The sequence below is a fragment of the Lithobates pipiens genome, unplaced genomic scaffold, assembly GCF_037356315.1.
Source record: "Lithobates pipiens isolate NorthernLeopardFrog02 unplaced genomic scaffold, aLitPip1_a1.2 Scaffold_13, whole genome shotgun sequence".
NCBI lineage: Eukaryota > Metazoa > Chordata > Amphibia > Anura > Ranidae > Lithobates > Lithobates pipiens.
This window is the reverse complement of record NW_027507718.1, coordinates 413,488,483-413,502,336: the sequence shown is the minus strand read 5'-3', so window position 1 is coordinate 413,502,336 and position 13,854 is coordinate 413,488,483. Positions and strand designations below refer to the sequence as shown.

The 13,854-nt window shown below is 40.6% G+C and overlaps 1 protein-coding gene and 1 long non-coding RNA gene across 2 annotated transcripts in view; one reads left to right on the top strand and one right to left on the bottom strand.

Moving 5' to 3' along the window:
• GABRB1 (gamma-aminobutyric acid type A receptor subunit beta1) overlaps nt 1-13,854 on the top strand; it is a 774,728-nt gene that overhangs the window by 339,947 nt on the left and 420,927 nt on the right. The window lies entirely within an intron of this gene.
• Nucleotides 7,398-8,564, bottom strand: LOC143975290 (uncharacterized). Its single transcript, XR_013272347.1, has 2 exons — nt 8,441-8,564; nt 7,398-7,631 (listed from the first exon to the last, which is right to left on the bottom strand). It is a non-coding gene; the product is annotated as an uncharacterized LOC143975290 (long non-coding RNA).

Below are 13,854 nucleotides of genomic sequence, written 5' to 3'. Positions count from 1 at the left end.
CTTATGTGAAATAATAAACAGTACATTATAACACTCATTTTGTGTGAGATTCTTTGTACATACTGTACATGTTAAGGCACAAGTTTATGAGGGTATAGACATCCAGTATTTAAGAGACTTCATGTCATTCTGCTACCAATACAGTTCTGATTAAGATTTTCATGGTTTACACCAGGGGTTCCCAACCTTTTGAAGAGCGAGGGCCACTTAAGCGACTTGGTAACCGGCCACGGGCCACAATGAGCAGAGCAGGCGAATGACAGGTCCGTGCAGAGCGGACACAGCCCACTCTACTCTATGTGTCCTCTGATCCACCCCAACGGAAGGAAATTGATCCCCTTCTGTTTTTTTTTTTTTTGCTGTTTTTTTGTAGCGAATCAGATTGCAGGTAGGCGGATGTAAAAGGACACAAATCTGTTTACATCTGCTGTTTCATAGAGGTGAATGGAGGGTCTGATTGAGTTGTACTGATTGTGTGAAAGGGGCCTTTCACACTAATGCAGCGCAGTGCACCTGTGTCTTTCCTGTGGGTTAGCTAAACTTTGCCATAGACTTCTGTTATAGCCTGCAGGTGTGCTACACTTTCTGCAAGCTCACCAAACCTGCAGGTAATAACAGAAGTCTATTCCTCAGTGCAGGTAACCTGAAGGTGCACTGCACCTGCGGATCAGTTTGAAAGCAGCCCAGTAACCACTGCCTATATATACACTGCAATTTTAGTAATAAACTAAAATTTAATAACAGTCTTCCATACAGGTATCACTTGCTGTTGCTGTCCCCGGCAGAGTGCATTTGGCATCACTCCGCCTGTGGCAAGAGATGGCACTATACAGGAAACATCAGCTTATACAGCTCTGCTCCACAGCTGCTTGCTTTGCTGGCTTCATTAACAACACAGATGCTCTGTGATGGCGGGTCTGCAAGCCATGATCTGGGCTTGTCAATCTGCCCTCCCACAGAAGGAGATCGTGGGCCACATCAGAGGGTTCCGCGGGCCACATGTGGCCCCCAGGCCACTGGTTGGGCACCTCTGGTTTACACATTTATAACAGTCACTTTCTACTTCCATCTAAGTAGACCTGTCTGTAGGGCTTGGAGTATTTTAGGCACATGTTTTTCCATCCTCTAACCATCTTTCGCACACCTTTGAGTACTTATGCGCGCACTTTCTATGGGCATAGACTAATTTTTTAAGTGGCAGTGCATCATTAACGTTCCTCTTCCATTGACGTATGGAGGGAGGCTGAGACTGCATCCATACCTTGGCTATGCCCTTACGCGCCATAAACAGAGTTTAATTTGAAATGTAGCTTAGTATTTGTCAATTTCTACATCTGGCAGAAGTCCCAGCAGACATAGTTTGGGGTCTAATACTACTGGGGATCCCATATTGTCATGTAAAAACTGAACAATCTGCGTCCAATATGTATGCATAGATAAGTATATAGGGACACATAAATGCATATACTTCAAACGAAGATTGGTATATGCAGTGATTTTTAATCACATAAGCTCATTCTGAGTCGGATGAGTGAAAGTTACATAGTTTCATAGTAGGTGATCTTGAAAAAAGACCATCAAGTCCAACCTTTGTGTGTGATTATATGTCAGTATTACGCCTTTCTTTGTACTTGCTCCATTTCCAGTACATCCTTCCTGAAGACTGGTGCCCAGAACTGTACAGCATACTCCAGGTGAGGCCAGACCAAAGTCTTGTAGAGTGGGAGAATTATCGATTTATCCCTGGAGTTAATCCCCTTTTTAATGCATGTCAGTATTCTGTTTGCTTTGTTAGCAGCAGCTTGGCATTGCATGCCATTACTGAGCCTATCATCTACTGGGACCCCCAGATCGTTTTCCATCCTAGATTCCCCCAAAGGTTCACCCCCTAGTGAGTAGATTGCATTTATATTTTTGCCACCCAAATGCATTATTTTACATGTTTCTACATTAAACCTCATTTGCCATGTATTTGTCCACCCCATTAATTTGTGCAGATCTATTTGCAAGGTTTCCACATCCTGTGGAGAAATTATTGCCCTACTTACTGTAGCTTAGTGTCATCCGCAAATACAGAGATTGAACTGTTTACCCCGACCTCCAGGTCATTTATTAACAAATTAAATAGGATTGGTCCCAACACAGAACCCTGGTGGACCCCACTTCCCACCCCTGACCATTCTGAGTATTCCCCATGTATCACCACCTTCTGAACTCGCCCTTGTAGCCAGTTTTCAATCCATGTACTCACCCTATGGTCCAAGCCAACGGACCTTACTTTGCAGAGTAAATATTTATGGGGAACTGTGTCAAATGCTTTTGCAAAACCCAGACACACTACATCTACAGGCCTTCCTTTATCTAGATGGCAGCTCACCTTCTCATAGAAGGTTAATAGATTGGTTTGGCAAGAACGATTCTTCATGAATCTATGCTGATTGATTCATTCATTCCCTCATTACTAAAATCTTGTCTATAGTCCCTTATCATCCCTTCCAAGATCTTGCATACTATTGATGCTAGGCTAACTGGTCTGTAATTCTCAAGGATGTATTTTGGCCCTTTTTAAAACATTGGTGCAACATTGGCTTTTCTCCAATCAGCTGGTACCATTCCAGTCAGTAAACTGTCAGTAAACATTATGAATAATGGTCTGCCAATTACTTGACTGAGTACCCATGGGTGCATTATTAATGTTAAGTTTCCCAAGTCTATTTATAATTCTGTCCTCTGTTAGCCAAGAGGGTGCTTCCTGTAGTTTTGGTTACTGAAGCCCCCCAATTCCCTCGTGAAGACTGAGGAGAGGAATAAATTCAATACCTTTGCTATCTCTCCATCCTTTGTAACCAAATGTCCTTCCTCATTCTTTATGGGGTCAATATGGTCTGTCATCCCTTTTTTTAATGTTTATATACTTAACCACTTCAATACCAGGCACTTACCCCCCTCCCTCCTTCCTACCCAAGCCAATTTTCAGCTTTTCAGCGCTGTCACTTTTTAAATGACATGCTACCCTGTACCAAAACAACATTTTTATAATTTTGTTCCCACAAATAGTGCTTTATTTTGGTGGTATTTGATCACCTCTGTGGTTTTTATTATTTGCTAAACAAATAAAAAAAGACTGAACATTTTGGAAAAAAAGGTTTTCTTTGTTTCTGCTATCAAATTTTGTAAAAAAGTATGTTTTCTCCTTCAATGATGGACACTGATAAGCTGCACTGATGGGCGCTGATAAGGTGGCACTGATGAGGTGGCACCAATGAAATGGCACTGATGGGCACTGATGATGGACAATAATAGGTGGCACTGATGGGCACTGATAGGTGGCACTGATATGCAGAACTGATGGGCATTGATAGGCGACACTGATGGGCACTGAAAGGCTGTACTGTTTGGTACTTATGAGAGGCACTGCTGGGCACTGATGGGCACTGATAGGTGGCACTGCTGGGCACTGATTGGTGGCACTGATGGCTTGCACTGATAGATTGCACTAATAAGCATCACTGGTGGTACTGGTACTGGCAGGCATTTTTAATGGGCACTGATTGGCAGTTGCCTGGGCACTGATTGGCATATCTCTGATGGTCTAGGATGGCATACCTGGATTTCCTGTCTGGTGGGCATCCCTGGTGGTCCTGGGGGTCCTGGGCGGGCATCCGCGGGGGAGCTGCGCTGATAAACAATCAGCACAGACCCCCCTGTCAGGTGAGCTGATGTTCGGCTCTCCTCTACTCTTGTCTGTCAGACGAGAGTGAGAAAAAGCTGATAAATGACTCTTCCTATTTATATCATGATCAGCCGTGATTGGACACAAATGATCATGTGGTTAAGAGTCTTTGTCGGGGGCTCTTTACCGACATAAGTGATGTGGTTTGTCAGACTGACACGCCGCACCAACGTTCGCCCCCTAGGGTGTGTGTTTGCAGCATATCCTGCTGGATGTCATATGATGCCCAGTCAGGATAACTGAACCACCAGCTGGCCATCATTTTGCTGTAGGCCGGGGGCAGGAAGTAGTTAAAGAATTTCTTGGGATTTCTTTTGCTCTCCTCCGCTATGTGTCTTTCGTGTTCTATCTTAGCCACCCTAATTGCACCCTTACATATCTTGTTGCATTCTTTGTAAAGTCTGAATGCTGATGATGATCCCTCATCCTTGTATTTTTAGAAGGCCTTCTCCTTTGCTTTTATATGCATTTTTACATTGGAGTTAAGCCATCCAGGACTTTTGTTCGCTCTTTTAAATTTATTTCCCAATGGAATGCACTGGCTAATGCCTTTATTTAATATGCTCTTAAAGCAAACCCATCTTTCCTCCATGTTCTTTGTGTCTAAGATTTTATCCCAATGTATATCTTCCAGCAAGGTACGTAGTTTAGGGAATTTGGCTCTTTTGAAATTCATTTCCCTTATGTCTCCATTTGTATGATTTATACTGAATCCAATTGGCCTGTGATTGCTGTTTCCTAAATTGCCCCCATATTTCCACCTCCGTCAGGTCTGTATTGTTGGTAATCAGTAGCTCTAGTAACGCCTTGTTTCTAGTTGGTGTGTCTACCATCTGACTCATGAAATTGTCCTGCAAGACATTTAGGGACTGGCCAGCTTTCTCTGAATTATTATTGCACACTATGTGCTAGACAGGCATGTATCTGAACCCATGCGTTTGAAACTAAAAATATTTGTATATTTGTGAAGTAGGTAAACTGTCTAATAAGGAGAGCTGCCAGTGTATATACTGTATGTATGAATGTCCAAGTAATCTTTGGAAAAAAGGACAAAAGATCACATTTAAAAGGGGCATGAGATCAACCTACTGCCAATTGTCTAATTATATTCTGTTGTCTTTTTTATGTGACTCATTTAAAGTTTCTATAGAACCTTTTAACAGAATTTTTATAGTTGTTACAATGACATTCTGCATTTGACATCTCCACTCTTATCCATGCCAACTTTTGTTATTTTTGGCAAATATCAAGTGTTCAGCTTTGTAATAATTAAAATCAGATACTTATTCCCACTTAAGCTCAGCATATCCATCTTAAAACATCATAGAAAACTAGTGGTAAATCACTTCTGTGATGCACCGTGCTGGCAATCTCAACGTTCCAAGAATTTGACTGATTAAGAGGACAGATTCATTGGTCTCACAGCAGACAGAAATATTTTCTTTTTTTAGCTGAAGCACCTCTTGAAATTGCCAGTGAAAATTATGCTTAGTGCTTTTTACATTTGATTTCCTCCTTTACTTCTTTATGCAAATTATAATGAATTTGATTGCGTTTATCTTCTGCAACTTCAGCTGGTACATAACTTAAATTTTAATTTGCATCTTGCAAAGACGTCACATGACTCGTCTACCAGTAACATGTAGACTTCGTAGCTTACCTTCTTTCAAACTGCACATGCTTTTTTTACTTAGATAATATATATTCATAAGTTGGAAAATGAATGGCAGTTAAAACACAGAATCTAGTCATAACATGCACTAACATTGATTATTCTAAATGGGAAAGGCAGAAACTTTTTAGCACCAACATTTTAGGCAAAAGACAAATGCCTGCCACTGTTAGTCATGCTTTCACCATTTCCTTCAAAACTTTACATGCAAACGGGGCTGTTGATACAGCTGAACAGGGGGGTCTGGGCAGCTTTATTGTTAATTTCTGCCTAAATTAATAAATTGATTTTACTTGACCACACCCCCGCTCCTACTTACTTACCAGGGCTTAAATTGCATCCATCATGTCAACAGAGGGGCCCAAGAGGAGGGAAGAGAGGAGGAACTTTTTTTCTTTTGGGGGGGGGGGCATAGGCAGATAAAGTCAGTGCTACTGTTCTGATGAACCTTAGGAGGTTAGCGGGGCTCCTTCAGGAAGGCTGTATGGGGCCAGATGATTTCTAACAGAATCCCTGCATACAAAAGATAGTATAATGCATTTACAAACATAGCTGTCACCATTAACATGGAGGTAGCAAATGATAAAACCAAGGTCCACTTATTTCTGAAGTAGGTATAAAAAAATGACTATATACATTGACATTTATTATCACCAGCCTACCCAGAAACCTCAGAACTACAATATTTACCTATACAGGTGTTGCATTGCCATAACTGGACATTGTCAGCTCTCCAGGTTGGACATACTCTGACTTTCGGCATACTCATCAGGGTCTTCTGTCCCAGGAGCCTGTCCACCATCCTGTTTCACAGTTGCCACTGCAACAGTGTGACAGTGCTAGCTCAGATTCTGAGGGACAGCGATCAGATTCAGTCATCCATTCACTCCTACAGGCTAGGAAATCATCTTCTCTCAATGTCCATTATAACACCTGGAAGACCTACTTTGGTGGTGTGAGACTGCAATACTCTGATGCCAGTTTTTATAGTAAGGTGCAGCAAAATGTTTCCTAAAGTTCTGTCAAGCCTTACCTTGATCTGCTATTACACGGGCCTGTTAGCATGTGTTTGTTATGTTATCAGTCCCTCAATTGAACTGCTTCTGGACATCCAATTGGAAAGACTAAGATCCTGTATGCTGTACTTTACAATTAAGAAAAGATGATTTTTCTTTCATGAGTTGATACTTGGTGCTCACCCTTTTAACCCATGTACGGTGTATGGCAGAAAAAAGTGGGGTATTTTCATAAAGTGCTGTTACAAATTCACAAAGAAAACAAGGCATTTGCACTGGGCTGAGTGTGGGCTTCAATTCTGCATGGAATGTTAATCACACCTTGCAACATTGTGATGTCTGAGCACTATTCCCTGCAGTAATGAACCCATCCCCTTTAAGATTGTGTAAACTATTGCAATTCCTTTACAAAATGACTAATTTATATGAATTTACACAACCGCCTTTTTGCTATAGTTGAGAAAAACAAACAAGTAATTTTTTTTTTTTAAATAACTCAAAGTTGTCTAATTCGAGGACATTGTTGTCCAATTGGTGGACATTATATGTAATCATCTATAACAATGGGTCTTACCAAGTTTTTTTCTCTTTATTTTGCAAAATTTTCAGATTTGCTGCTTTTCTTGTTGTCTTCTATTTTTTTTAACCAAACATACTTGTGAAATAGTACAAAAATATCCTAAACTGACTTATCAGCAAAGCCAGCCTAAAAGAATGAAATGTTTGCCATTTGTATTGCTTGTCCTGCTGGTTGAATTGAACTTTTATTAAAACTATTCAGTAAGCATTAATCAAACATGAATGCATAAATTAATTGCCTGCCTATAAATAAATTAGTTAATTACGGGAAGACAAAAGCGCTGTTTTTCTGTGCTGCATGTTGTAAACAGAGACAGTTGCCAGCGGGGTACAGAGAATAGATCTGAGACGTGCAGACGATAAAGGGGAAAAAAAAGAAAAGTAGGATTATGTAAGATACGCTTCAACTTTGCAGCACCAAGTTTTTATTAAATTGACATGGAACAGAACTAGTGCATTTGCTGAGCCATAATCAACAAGAGCATTACTTTACCCTTGTGGCAGCTTGCAGTAGAGTTTTACATTCTTTAGCTTTCCCTTATGGGTAATGCTGTTGTGTGCAGAGCAGAACATGTCCTTCTTATCCAAGGCAACGTGTCCTCATATCCTCTTCTGCAGCTAGTCTTTGTTCCTGTAATCAAGAGAATGGAATTAATAGATAGAATTTATCTCTTATTATTGCATTCTTATGGGAATGGAAGGTAGATCATTCTCTTTGTTTTCCTTTTCCATGCATGATTTTCAATCATTTAAGAACAGAACAGAATAGAAAATGTAATATTAATGTTTTTTAGCTTTCTTTCACATGCAATGTTCCATTTATTTTCTAAATGTCTGCTGTGAGTACAGTGGGGTATTTATTATAGAATTGGATTTTTTTTTTCAGATTATAATGTAGCAATATAGCACCATGACAATTGTATAGATATCATTTAAATATATTCTGTATGCCCTCATTGTAAACAGTTGTAGTTGTTAGGGGAGGATGCACATAAAACTGAAGAGATAGCTGTCATAGCACCTCCCCATATAAACAGTCCATCTCAGCATGGTTGTTTTCCAATAAGGGCATTGACTTTAAAATATCCTGGGCCTTCCATGAAAGCTAGTTAACTGAGGGTTATAGATCATCAAAAAGTCTAACTGTATGAATGGAAAGATTTTATCCTTTTCCTTCAGACCTGCTTCTGTGTCAGCCTGCCCAATAATGTGGAGGAGAGAATCATTATTAAGGGGTAGATATGTACTTACAGCATTCATGCCAAACTGGGGGGCAAATTATGGACTGGACCTTCTGGGCTTTCCCAGTAGCCTTATTACTGACTATTTATTAGCAAAACATTAAAACTTAACTCCAGGCAGATATAAAAACACAGATAAATGCACCTCTGTATTAATAAATCATTAGCTATAGTTTTTGAATGCAGCTGGCATAAGTACCTGTATTTGATGTTTTATCAGTCTCCTGTACAGCAACGTGGATAGAAGGAAAGAACAGAGTGAATAGATAGATGACATCATTGGTGTGCTGCTGCTCCTTCACTGGTTGGTCAGCGGGCTAGGGGTAGAGAACGTGCACCACATTATTTCTTAACTGTAAGTGGTGTTATCCACCTGACTTTCCTGCGTGATGGAACTGTTTAAATCATAGTACTGGATGGCAGCCATGCAAATCATTGTAAATATGCAATCCAGATGTCTATTTATCTCTTTGCCCAGAGGTCAGTTGTACTACTACTCCCAGCTTAGTATGGGGCACAAAGCATAGTTTCTATGAATGACAGTCACATCACTAAAGCTGGACATGCACTATGCAATTTTTTCCAGGACCACCCATTCCAACAGGGACATCCAATAATAGATTTTTTCCCTTTTTCAGTGTGACAGTTTAAGTAATTAGGCATGTGTAGGCATTACTATTTTTGAACCAATTAAAAAAAAATATAATATATGGTCCCCAGGACCTGGTTGCTGCATGAGAAGCCCCAAATTTAGAATATTTACAATTGATTTACAATCAGTAGAGAGCAGCACTATTACAGTGGAAGTTTATTCCGAAAATGAAGTCCTGATAGATCACTTCAGGCTGGGCTCTTTTGCAGGTAGAGCTTAATAAACATTAAAAATTAGCACCAATACTGTTTAAAATTCAGTAAAACAACGTCTCACCATGCTCTGCACATGCTCAGTTGCTCTCCATTTTTATAGTTAACAAAACAGTACCAACTAAAGATACCATAAAACAAAACAGAGTGCACACCAGCCTAGTGCATTATCTTCAAAATATATCTTTATTTATTAAAAAAGGTGGTAAGTATTATACTCAGAAATCAAAACTTGTCATAAAATAACAGCATCTTCAAGACCTCGTAAAATCAAATCTCATAACAGGACAATAAACCACAGTTGCTCTGAGGAAGAGGGAAGTCCCTCGAAATGCATTAGCCTGTTGGTTTTTAATTGTCCCGTTATGAGATGTGATGTACCGAAGTCTTGAAGATGCTGTTATTTTATGACAGGCTTTGATGCATCTATCAGTTTGTCAGTATATTACTTACCACTTTTTTTTTTTATAAATAAAGACATGTTTTGAGGATAATGCACTAGGCTGGTATGCTCTCTGTTATGTTTTATGGTTTTAGTGTATCCAGATTTCCTCAGTCTTGAGAAGGCAACAAGACGTAGCATATCCATTAAAGTCAGGATGGAAATATAGGTAACTGCTAACTCTGGGGTCCACTATCAAGCGCAGGAGGTTGTGTAAGTGTTTGCCAACTAAATATACCCTAGGTACGACTTTCTAAAAAACTGGCATATTTGAGGAATGGGGATTTTCTTGGTACCTCCATAGACATCACAGATCTATTTTTTAGTTAAAAGCATGTAGCGCTTTATTACAAAAACTGCTTTAAAAACAGATCTGCTAAACAAGACATTACAAATTAAATATTTATACAAGATTGTGGCTCCCAGTTAGCTGAACCGCTGTACCTATAATCTGTAATATACATATTATAACAATATATATATATATATATATATATATATATATATATATATATATATATATATATATATATATATATATACAGTATATGTATGTATGTATATGTATATCTATTATAAAAATGTGACATATCACAACAGCTTTCATAGTCATCAACATAGTGGAACATGCGTACAGCCGATGTTTCTCAACATGTTTCACAGTAATAAGCTGCTTCTTCATGTCATGAGATTGTGGAGCACACAGTGCCTACAATAAAATTGAATACATACTGATAATATACAATATTTAAACATGTAATACATGAAAACAACATATCTAAGTTCCAAACTTCTATAGGTTGGGTCCCAGATCTTACCTAAGGATGAGAGGCGAACCAGCTAGACCAGAAACACAGGACCAGAGGGCCACCTCCCTGAAAAAACAGGAGATTAAGAGAAATTGGTGGGATGTAGACACTCCCCCTTACTAAAGAACATTATTTTTTATTTTTTATCAAACATTCTATGGACAGGTAGATGGTCATACCTTTATGACTTTGAAGGAAGAAATAAAAAGAACATGTGCAACTTCCTGAAAGCAACATATGAAATCAGTGATACCTGTAACCATCTCAGCTATTTTATATTACACTTAACAATCTTACTTTAATTATTATGAAGTGCTGGCTGCTGAAGAGCATGCGCTATGTGTTTTTCTCTATTTAAAGTTCCTAGAACCGCAGTTTGGTTTTGGGTTTAATTATACCAAATTATGGTTTCGGTTCCAGTCTGGCTGGATTGCACTGTGCTCTGCTTGGCCACAGGTGGCGCTGTCATCACTGGCAAGTTTGAGAATGCAGTTCAGCTGGGCGCATTGAGTGCCATTTTTCTCCGAACCAGCACCGTGGGAGTGTCATCCTGCTGTGCATGCTGGGAGAGAGTACTTAGGATACTGATATCACGTGCTTCAGGGTTCCACTCCAGAAGATCTTTCTGTCTGTTTGGTCCTGGTCCTCCTGACCAGCCCCCATGGCCCTCATGGCCTGGGGTACGGATCCTTCCAATTCCGAGTCTCGGGGCTACTAGCCCGAGACAAAGTAACTGGAGGGAAAATTCGGAGGTGGTCCGGTGCCATCTCATCTGTCGAGAGGCCCAGCAACTGAGGAAGCAACCAGGGGAGGACTCTTCGGGAGAAGGCCATGTGGAAGGCTGGCTTCTCAGAAAGAGCCTGGAGGCTGCAAGATACTGGTACTGTATGAGGGCTCTCTAAATTTATCTACATCCTTCAGTTTACTACAAGTGTTCTACAACAAGTCTGTGGCAGGGACTTTACTACAAGTGTTCTACAACAAGTTTGTGGCAGAGACTTTATTCAAACGTTCCATATGCAAGTCTGTGGCAGGGGCTTCACTTTATCTGAGCCCTCTATCGGCTGCTGGGCCTAGTGAGAGGTGGTCTATATGGTAGCTGTGAGAATCCAGTTGTGAGTGGCTATTCTCTGGATTTCTATAGTGAGAGACCTCCTATTTAGAGTAATTCCAAGAGTACCTGAACTTTCCACCTAAACCCTCTACCCCTCATTGAGACACTGTGCTTTGTCTACTCATTTTTTGCAAATAAAAATCCCAAAGGCGGATCCAGTGTCAGTTTCTACAATTCTTTGGCCATCTACCTCGGCAAACCCTTAGACGTACACGAGGTCAAGAAGGTAACGTTAAGCCCATCAAATCAGCCGCTCCTTTGGGGTCAGTGCTACAATTAGAAAAAACGTTTTTTTCAAAACAGGCAAGCATTAAAATCCATCAATTACAAATTTACATCAATTACAAATATCATTGTAAAATACTGAAGCTCTACTGTCTAGGTCCCACTGTATTTTTTATATGACCACCACTCCTTTCCCTTTGGGAGACTGGGAGGTGAGCTCTGTGCCAGGTTGCTGTTGATTCACTGTGAGCTACCCTCCAATACAGCACCAACATCTCTGTTCCCCTCTATAGGGCTTCATTCACATGTGCAGGCACAGGGAGCAGTAAAACTAAGTGGTTGAGCTGCAGTTCCACCGACTCCCAGTCACCCTCACACACACTGACTTTCAGCCAGTCACAGGTGTACATGTTCCATGGCAAAAAACTGGGGCTCCACCACAACTGCCCTGCAATGGGGTCTCACCACTACCGGCCCACAATGGCATGGAATGCACATGATGAGGTAGTGCACTATATATAGGGTAAAATTGGAAGTACGGTATCTCACAAAAGTGAGTACATTCCTCATATTTTTGTAAATATTTTATTATATCTTTTCATGTGACAACACTGAAGAAATTGTACTTTGCTACAATGTAAAGTAGTGAATGTACAGCTTGTATAACAGTGTAAATTTGCTGTCCCCTCAAAATAACTCAACACACAGCCATTAATGTCTAAACCGCTGGCAACAAAAGTGAGCACACCCCTAAGTAAAAATGTACAAATTGGGCTCAAAGTGTAAATTTGTTGTGTGGCCACCATTATTTTCCAGAACTGCCTTAACCCTCTTGGGCATGGAGTTCACCGGGGCTTCACAGATTGCCACTGGAGTCCTCTTCCACTCCTCCATGACGACATCATGGAGCAGGTGGATGTTGCAATCCTCCACCTTCCATTTGAGGATGCCCCACAGATGCTCAATTGGGTTTAGGTCTGCTTTACCAGTCCATTACCTTTACCCACAGCTTCTTTAGTAAAGCAGTGGTAGTCTTGGAGGTGTGTTTGGGGTCGTTATCATGTTGGAATACTGCCCTACGGCCCAGTCTCCGAACAGAGGGGATCGTGCACTGTTTCAGTATGTAACAGTACATATTGGCATTCATGGTTCTTTCAATGAACTGTAGCTCTCCTGTGCCGGCAGCACTCATGGGTTGGGAGTATAAGCTGGATGTTGAGTAATCATCACATTGGAGCACTACATCAACAAAGGACTTTTGGAGAGAATCAACCTGAGAATCGTAGCAGGTTTGTAGGAAGCTAAGTAATTGTTGGTGATGGAAGAAGTGCGATGGCAGGGAATATTCTTGTGCAAGGATCTGAAAAGTCTTAAATGCACTAGGATTGCCATGGTATAAGGATGTTATATTGATGAGGCCACGAGTGCACCACTGAACGAAGGTCTTATAAATGGTAGATGGGAGAAACATAGGGTTACCTTGGATAGTTAAATAACGGGATATGTTTGAGGGTAGCCCCAGAAGCCTCTGCACTTCATTCCAGGCAATGGCTGTGACTCTAATGAGAAAATTGGATCTGAGGTGAGACGGCAATTCTCTTAATGTGGTTTCTTGCAAGACCACATAAAAACTGTCAGTGCCTTATAAATTGTATGCACATCAGAGTGTTTCAATAATAGTGGTAAGGTTTGCAGTGGATATGGTAGATGTGCAAAATGACACCTCCCAAAGAGCAAGACTGGGAGGGCTGCCCAAACTTCCAACGCCTTAGCAATCTTAGTTATCAAAGGTGGGTAGTTAAGGCTATATAGAGATGAAGGTTCATGACCCAAGTAAGTTATGTGCAGTGTGGTGACAGTAAAGGGGGAGGATAGTTGCCATTTAGCAGACAGCCTAGGATGTAGTGCTAGGACCTCACTTCAGTTAATTCTGAAGCCAGAGCTGAATCTAAAGGTCACAAACAGTTCCTGGAGCTTGTCGAAATCTGAGGTAGGATTAGTGGAACACAGCAAAATACTGTCTGAAAAAAGAGCAGATCAAAAAATATGGTTGCCAACATTGATACCACTAACCCCAGTAGAAGAGTTGAGAAGTGTAGATAGGGGCTAAATATCTATATTGAAAAGTAGAGGGGAAAGAGGACATCCCTGCCTTGCTC